This window comes from Mandrillus leucophaeus, unplaced genomic scaffold, assembly GCF_000951045.1.
Source record: "Mandrillus leucophaeus isolate KB7577 unplaced genomic scaffold, Mleu.le_1.0 Scaffold282, whole genome shotgun sequence".
Taxonomy (NCBI): Eukaryota; Metazoa; Chordata; class Mammalia; order Primates; family Cercopithecidae; genus Mandrillus; species Mandrillus leucophaeus.
In genome coordinates this window covers 3,904,905-3,913,973 of record NW_012102943.1, presented here as the reverse complement: position 1 = coordinate 3,913,973, position 9,069 = coordinate 3,904,905, and positions in this window count along the sequence as shown.

The following is a 9,069-nucleotide window of genomic DNA, read 5'->3' as shown; positions in this document are numbered from 1 at the left end:
CCACATGGTCAAACTCAGTCTCCAGGTCAACTGGAGCCCTCACCCTAAATCACATTGTTGGTCTTTCTGGTATGAACAGCCCTACCCTAAATTGTCAGGTGTGGCCAGCCATATCCTAAGATCTGTTGTGGCCAGACACTGCTCTAAACAAGGACACTCTGACATAAATTACATCTCAGAAGTCAAGGGCAAAGGCCAAACTCTTTTTTGGAAAAGACCAAGTTCTTTATGACACAATTCCGTATTCTCTTTACTACACAATTCCATATTCTCTGATGTTACCATGTCCTATACAGTTTTGGGGTTAATTTAGTACTCGTTTCTTCAGCTCTTTCTTCTCTGTATTTATGCTATTGTTACTCTAGCTTTTTTCACTTTTCTTATTTCTGAGACATTGCCCAAATAATCTCACTTCTTTTTCATGGTTCCCATCTCATCATATACTTTAGTTTTTTTCATCTCCTACATAAAACTGGAATTGGAGTTTGTAAGGAGGTCCCATTTTTTAAATTAAAAAAAAGCTACCACTACCTGGCTGGGCACGGTGGCTCACACCTGTAATCCCAGCACTTTGGGAGGCCGAGGTGGACGGATCACGAGGTCAGGAGTTTTGAGACCTGCCTGGCTCATACGGCACAACCCCATCTCTACTAAAAATACAAAAATTAGCTGGGTGTGGTGGCGTGTGCCTGTAGTCCCAGCTACTCAGGAGGCTGAGGCAGAAGAATCGCTTGAATCCAGGAGGTGGAGGTTGCAGTGAGCCGAGATTGCGCCACTGCACTCCAGCCTGGGCAACAGAGCAAAACTCCATCTCAAATGAATGAATAAATAAATAAATAAATAAATAAATAAATAAATAAATAAAATAAAAATAAAGCTACCACTATCTTTACCTATATGTTTCTAATCCTCTTGCCATCATCAGGAATGCATCTTTTGTTGGAGTGCTTTTCCTTCAGTATTGTCCCAGGGTTCACAGAGCCTGATTGCTTTCTTTCATGCTTTCTCTTTTTCCCCTCAATCCATCTCCTGCATCAAGGCTTTTATCTCAGGGTCTGTCTCATTTCCCATTATCATTTAAAAAAAAAATGTTTTCCAATGTGGAAAAAAAACTGAAGGATGTTTTTCATAGTTTAAAATTTTGGTCAAATTATAGCAAACCCATTAAACAGCAATGTCATTAGTAGCAAAGAACCAGCTGAGATGGGTGGTATAATAACACCCATCTCTTAAAGTTAACAAGACATTTCATTTTTATTGTATCAATGCATCATGGATTTTTCCAGCAAAGCATTTTGATTTATATTATTTATTTGTATCCAAAATGGAAGCATTATCTTGCCCTGCTTAATAATTTAAAATATCATGCATTATGTTAAGGCAAGTTAAAAAGTCCTACTAAATTTTAATAATTTTTCTTTAAGATGGTTTTCTTTAAGGTTTTCTATATCAAAGATGAAACACTCAGTAAAACATGTACATTTATAGAAATGTTAGGGAACTTCCATGCACCTGTGTGAGTTCAACAGGTACAAAGACAAAAAACTACTTTAATGAAAAATCGTGAGAAAAATTAACACATATATATATATAGCATGTAAAACATCTATCACGAATCTTTTAATAAATATTGCATTTTTAAACTACCAATTCCCTCTTAAATGAAATATAATAATTATATGATTAACATTTTCAAAATAAACTATTAAAATACCTGGCATATATTAAGTGATTAATTATAATCCTTTGACTTTCATTGTACGTTTTTACACCAGTTTGTTAAAACTTATTGTTTTTTACTGCAATATACAACCATTGAGTATATAAATGCAAAATCTCTGGGAAATTTATTTTCTAAATACACTAACCAAAGCTTCATAATTCCTAGACAATTCTTCTTCATATGATATGATTTTTATTGTTACATATTGTGCTTTATTATGCAATATTTATTTCAGCCAGAAATATCTCATTTTTGAATTAAACAATTTTTATAGAATTATATTGCAAATATAAAATTTAAAAGTTGTTCTACTACACTGAAAATAATCCATCTTTATATATTCTGATTAACACAAATGTCATGAGTTCTCTCACTACTAATTTGCTCCACTTTCTTCTGGAGGAGAGTTTGTGTTTATTTTGTGAGGTCTCTAGCTAGCATGTTGCAGAAGAGCTGTGGGCTTTGGTTTCTGCAGACTGACAAGCTTGCGCTTCTCTGGTCTTTGGGAGTTTTGGGAAATGATGATAAGATCTCACCCCCACACCAGTATCCTGGGTCATAAGCCTGAATCTGGAAAGACAACATACAACAGCAAAGATACGTCTCTACAGATAAATTCAGGTAGCTCTGTGTCCTTATCCAGCATCTAATTCTGTCCAGGTCCCAAATACCAACTCTCATATGTAACACCCCCTTCTCTCCAGTTCAGTCCAACCACTCTTCAAAATCCCCTTAATCCTACTTTCACACACTCCTCCTGGGACAATGTAAGTCTTTCAGGCACGAAGTGCATGATCTGTCCCATCTTTGATTCTGGATTATGACTGTGACCAACCCCATTATCTCTATTCAGAATTTGGAGTAATCAATCAGTATGTGGAAGAGATATCTGCATTCCTGTGTTCACTGCAGCATTATTCACAATAAAAGTGGTATGTACACACAATGTAATAACATTCAGTCTTAAAAATAGAAATTCTGTCATTTGAGACAATATGAAGGCACGTGGAGAACATCATGTTAACTGAAAGAAGTCAGGCACACAAAGGTAAATATTACATGATCTCACTCGTATGTGGAATCTTCAAAAGTAAAACTCATACAAGCAGAGAGAAGAATGGTAGCTACCAAAGGCTAAAGAGGAGAGGAATTGAAAAGATGTTGGTCAAAAGACAAAGTACAGTTAGACAAGAGGAGTAAGCTCAAGAGATCTGTTGTACATCATGATGACTGTAGTTAATAACGATATATTGCATACTTGAAAATTGCTAGAGAGAGACTTTTAAGTGTTCTCATCACAAGTAAATGATAAGTAGGTGAAGTGGTGCATATACTAATTAGCTTGACTTAGCCACTCTACAATGTATACATATTTCAAAGCATCATATTGTATAATATGAACCTACACAATTTTTATTTGTCAATTAAAAAATAGGAAGAAGGGAACAAAGAGTGAGAATGCTTTAAGAAGAAGCCACTGTCCACATGCTCTGCCAAATACCCACATGGATTGACTCTTCCAAACAGGAACATGGAAGCTCCTGATGTCATCAGTCATCTTAACCTGGCAACCAGGGCAGTTGGAAGGAAAACATGGAGGGATGGCTCATATTTCCTGGAGATCAGAGTTAAATAAAATCCCATGACACTGATGCAACCTTTTCTAATCCTCTAACACCATCTTTAATAACTCACAGACATTTTTTAATCCTTTCCCCACAAATGCCACATTCTCTCCATTTAAAACACAAAATATTTTGGAGCCCTATCTACTCCTTTCCATTCTCATTTCAGACCTCAGAATGTTGAGAGGAGGACATTTGACAAGGAATTGACAAGGCTGACATGGAAACTTAGGGTAAAAAGAAATGGTAAGACCTCACAAGAGGGATACAAGTATATAAAAGGACTCCAGGTACATTGTCTTATTGAATGAAAACCTTGCCCCAAATACTATGTTTTGCAAAGCTGTTTTCCTTGCCATTTACTAACATTTATGTGCATAGCCCTGTATTAGAGAAAATTATACGTTAGTCCAAACTGCACCATTTTGTAAGTCCCCCCTCCATTTTGCAGACCTTGGTCAGACTCAAACATTCCATGGGGGTTCAGGCCATGAGAAACATCCTGCCTAGCCACCTGAGCCCAAAGCACAGGAACATCCTTATCATACCCTGCTGGGCAAAGACCCAACTAAAGGACCATCCCTATTATATCCTGCTGGGCAAAGGTCCAAGGAATATCCTAACCATATCCCACCAGAAAAAGGGCCAACCCATCAGATCATATAATCATCTTATCAATATTTTCATAGGCAGCAAGCCATACTGCCCAGACCCATTCTACCCAGGCCTATAAATTACCCCAGCCTGTAAGCAGCAGTGGACTCTGGCATTAAGCTGGTCCCCAACTTCCACAGGTTGCACCGGCAATAAACCTGCATTGCTGTAGAACCACCAATTCTCCCTCTGTGTGTCTTTCTTTAACTCTTGCCTTCCCTTCAAAACCTAACAATATATACAACCCTATTCTCAGGATCTTAAAGTCTAAGACATGTTTTGGGATTAAAGAGAAACCCCTTTGAGATGCTAATAAAAAGACAGAAAATTACACATACGTTCACATATACTTCATATTGTGCATAAAATTTAAGGGAATCTGTAGTTACTCTAGTGACTGTCTTTCAATTATAACTCAGAAACTTCAGATATAACATTTCTAGATATATAGATACTTTGATCCAGAAATTTCACTACCATTGATGTTATCTAGTATAGTATCACTTATAAAAAAGACTCATAGGAAAAAATTTCTATTTCAAGGTGGAATATGATGCTTTGGTGCAGGTGGGAGAGAATGCCCTGAGAGGACACATTTTTTAAAAGGGAAAGTCACCATCGCAGAATGTATCACCATATCCGGGGAAGCTTCTACTGACACGCCTAACTTGTCATTCTAACAATCTTAAATACGTTCAGCTTTCCATGGAGTCTTTTAAGTCCTGATTGTGATCCACTGCTTGAACTTCGGCAATAACACATCTAACATTTCCACCTGTACCAAAATTTTATTTTGTATTTTTCTCACTTAGAAGTTACTAATAAAACATTGTCAAAGCTAAACGAAGCTTGATACTATTCAAGTGGTCAGAATAAATTTTATCAATAATACTGTTGCTACAGGGAAACAGCCCAATGTAAACCAAACTCAACTTTGATTTGTGCAGAAGTGACTGAGTGTTTTAAGAAGAGGACGAGGAATCGAGAGTAGAGAATAGTAGGGGCTTGAGCAGTCAAGAAGGTCAAAGTTCACAAAGATCAGGGCAAGAGGAGTTAGTTAATGTGGCCAGGCCAGCTGGGTTTGTTAACTGGTGCTTATTGCAAGAAGAAACAAACTTCTTTTTTTATGACAGGAGCAGACATGCAAGATACAGTGAGGCTCCCACTTAAGTAAGGCCCTTATCCTCTCAAGGGGACTGAGAACAAGATGAAGTGGTATCTCCCTGAAGGCTTGCAGTTCAAAGAGACAGTGCTCAGGTCCTTGAGGAAACAGTTTTGACTTTATATTTTAAAGGGAAGAGAAAGGATTTGTAATTGCAAGCTTTCTAAAGTAAGTGCTTTAAGAGGGGTTTTAGGGGTCTATCGGTCCATCACCAGGTTTTGGTTGGAACAAAGTAAATTCTCCCAGCAGTGTTAAGTTTTTGTAGGCTAGCATTTTATGTAAGGCTGGAGTCATCGTAGGGATGTGACCTTGAGCTTTTGGAAACTATGCTAGGGTTTGTTCAGAACTCTTAGCACATTTTGGTAAATATGGGAAGGAATAAACAAAATCTTAGGTGTTAAGAGCCTGCAGTTTCTCGAGGCCTAGGTGAGAAGAGGACTCAAAGGAGCCTGACTAGGTTTGGTCTAGGAGGAGCCTTTGTCACTACAGAAATACCTCGTTTTGCTGCATTTCATTTTGTTGTGCTTTGCAGATATTGGGATTTTTACACATTGAAGGTTTGTGGCAATCCTGTGTCAAAGAAGTCTATTGGCACCATTTTTCCAATAGAATGTGTTCATTTTGTGTCTCTGTTTCACATTTTGGTAATTTTCACAAAATTTCAAACTTTTTCATTATTATTATATCTGGTATGGTAATAGTGATCTTTGATACTACTATTGTATTGTTTTGGGGTGCCACGAACCATGACATATAAGATAGTGAACTTAATTGACAAAAGGGTATTGTTCTGACTGCCCCACTGAGTAGCTGTTCTCCCATCACTCTCCCTCTCCTTGGGTCTCCGTATTCCCTGAGACAGAACAAGATTAAAATTAGTCCAGCTGAAAACCCTACAATGGCCTCTAAGTGTTCAAGTGAAAAGAAGAGTTGCACATCTCTCATTTTATTTTATTTATTTTATTTTATTATTATTATTTTTTTATTGAGATGGAGTCTCGCTGTCTCCCAGGTTGGGGTGCAGTGGCGCTATCTCGGCTCACTGTAAACTCTGCCTCCCGGGTTCACGTCATTCTCCTGCCTCAGCCTCCTGAGTAGCTGGGACTACAGGTGTGTGTCCCCGTGCCTGGCTAATTTTTTGTATTTTTAGTAGAGACAGGGTTTCACCATGTTAGCCAGGATGGTCTCAAGCTCCTGACCTCGTGATTCACCCGCCTCGGCCTCCCAAAGTGCTGGGATTATAGGTGTGAGCCACGGCACCCGGCTGCATATCTCTCGTTTTAAATCAAAAGCTAGAAATGATTAAACTTAACATGCTTAGAAGGCACGTCAAAAGCTAAAACAGGCCAAAAGCAAGGCCTCCTGGCCTCCTGCAACAAATAGCCCAAGTTGTGGATCCAAAGAAAAAGTTCTTGAAGGAAATTAAAAGTGCTACTCCAATGAACACATGGAAAAGAAAACAAAACAGGCTCATTGCTGATATACAGTTTGAGTGGTCTGAACAGAAAATCAAACCAGCCACAAAATTTCCTTACGCCAAAGCCTAGTCCAGAGCAGGTCCCTAATTCTCTTTAACTCTGTGAAGGATGAGAGAGGTGGAAAGCTGCAGAAGAAAAGTTAGAAACCAGCAGAGGGTATTCATTAAGGAAATAAGTCGTTTCCATAGCATAAAAATGCAAAATGAAGTGTTGATGAAGAAGTTACAACCAGTTATCCCAAAGATTTGCCTTAGATAATTGATGAAGGTGGCTGCACTACACAACAAATTTGTAATGTGTACAAAACAGTCCTCTATTGGGAGAAATGCTATCTAGGACTTTTATAGCTAGAGAGTGGAAGTCAGTGCCTGGCTTCAAAGCTTCAAAGGTCAGCTTGACTCCCCTGTTAAAGGAGAACACAGCTGGTGACTTTAAGTTGAAGCCAGTGCTCATTGACTATCCTGACAATCCTACTGCCCTTAAGAATTGTTAAGTCTACTCCATCTTTGTTCTATAAATGGAACAACAAAGTCTAGACGACAGCTCATCTGTTTACCACATAGTTTACTGAAAATTTTAAGCCCACTGTTGAGAACTACTGCTTAGAAATAATGATTCCTTTCAAACTATTGCTGCTCATTGACAATGCATTTAGTCACTCAAGAGCTCTGATGGAAATGTACAAGAATAATGATGTTGTTTTCATGCCCACTGACACAACATCCATTCTGCTGACTGTGAATCAAGGACTAATTTTGACTTTCAAGTCTTATTATTTACGAAAAACATTTCATAAGAATATAGCTGCCATAGATGGTGATTCCTCTGATGGCAAAGTAAATTGAAAATATTATGCAAAGGATTCACCATCCTAGATGCCATTAAGAACATTTGTGATTCATGAGAGGAGGTCAAAGGAACATTAGCAAGAGTTTAGAAGGTGAATAAAACTGTCATGGACAACTCTGAGGGGTTCAAGACCAGTAGAGGAAGTCGCTGCAGATGTCATGGAAATAGCAAGAAAACTAGAATTAGATTGGAGCCTGAAGATGTGCCTCAATTGTTGTAATCTCATGATTAAACTTCAATGGATGATGAGTTTTTTCTTATTAATGAGTAAAGGAAATGGTTTCTTGAGATAAAATCTACTGCTGATGAAGATATTGTAAACACTGTTGAAAACACAATAAAAAATTGAGAATATCACCTAAACTTAGTTGATAAAGCAGTGGCAGTTTGAGAGGATTGACAATTTTGAAAGTTCTTTGGGTAAAGTTCTATCAAAAATCACTACATGCTACACAGAAATCTTTCTTGAAGGAAAGAGTCAATTGATGTGGCAAACTTTACTGTTGTCTTATTTTTAAAACCTTCCACAGCTACCCCAACCATCATCAACCACCACTCTGATCAGTAAGCAGCGATCAACATCAGATCCTCCACCAGCAAAAAAACAACTTGTTAAAGGCTCAAATAACTGTTAGCATTTTTTAGCAATAAAGATTTTTAAATTAAATTATGTCTACTGTTTTTAGACATAATACTATTGTACATTTAATAGACTAGAGTACAGTGTAAACATAATTTTTATATCTACTGGGAGACCAAAAAAAAATCTGTGTGGCTTGCTTTATTGCAATAATCACTTTATTTTTGTGCTCTGGTAATGATGCTGCAACATCTGCAAAGTATGCCTGTATATCAGACATGAGTAAAGGAAAGTCTTTTGAATCCACAATACACTGACTGAGTTTAACTTGGGTGTAACCACAGGTTTTCAGAGTTGGCTGAGGACTCAGAGACCATCTAAATCATCTCTGATTTCTTTCACAGTATTCCTACTAGACCAGCATCTACAGGATTTTTCACAAAAAGGAAACACACCTCATGATGAAGCATGAACGTTGCTATAGAGATCTGATTGATAGGCAGCTCTGCTTACCTTAAATCCACAGCTACATTTGTGATGCTTTCAACCTTCAGAGCCTTTCACGACAGAACAGGTTTTTACTCTTTCTCCCAGTTAGTCATATAAAATGCATATTCCTACTTCTACTTAATGCATTCTCAAATTGTCCTTCTCCATTAAAAAAAGAAAACCCTCAAGTTACTAGAGTCATTTCTAATGACCTGTCTTTTTTTATTTTTTTTAATTTCTTTCTACCCTGGGCCATTTGATCTGGACATGCTACATTTAGGCAGTATCCATGTTTTAAGTAAGTAGATATAACCTTAATTAATAAAGTCTTTTGATTAGCTGATAAATCTTTTTATAGACTATGTCTGGGCACTGCTAGGACTGGTGTATTCCTTGTATTGATGCAGTGGTGGTAGCAGCTAAGGGGGAGTAGGCAGTAGTTCTCCCTCAGCCCTAAGGCATACATTTATCCTTTGGCCTTCTCTCCTAACAGCAGCTCTGCAAAGGGG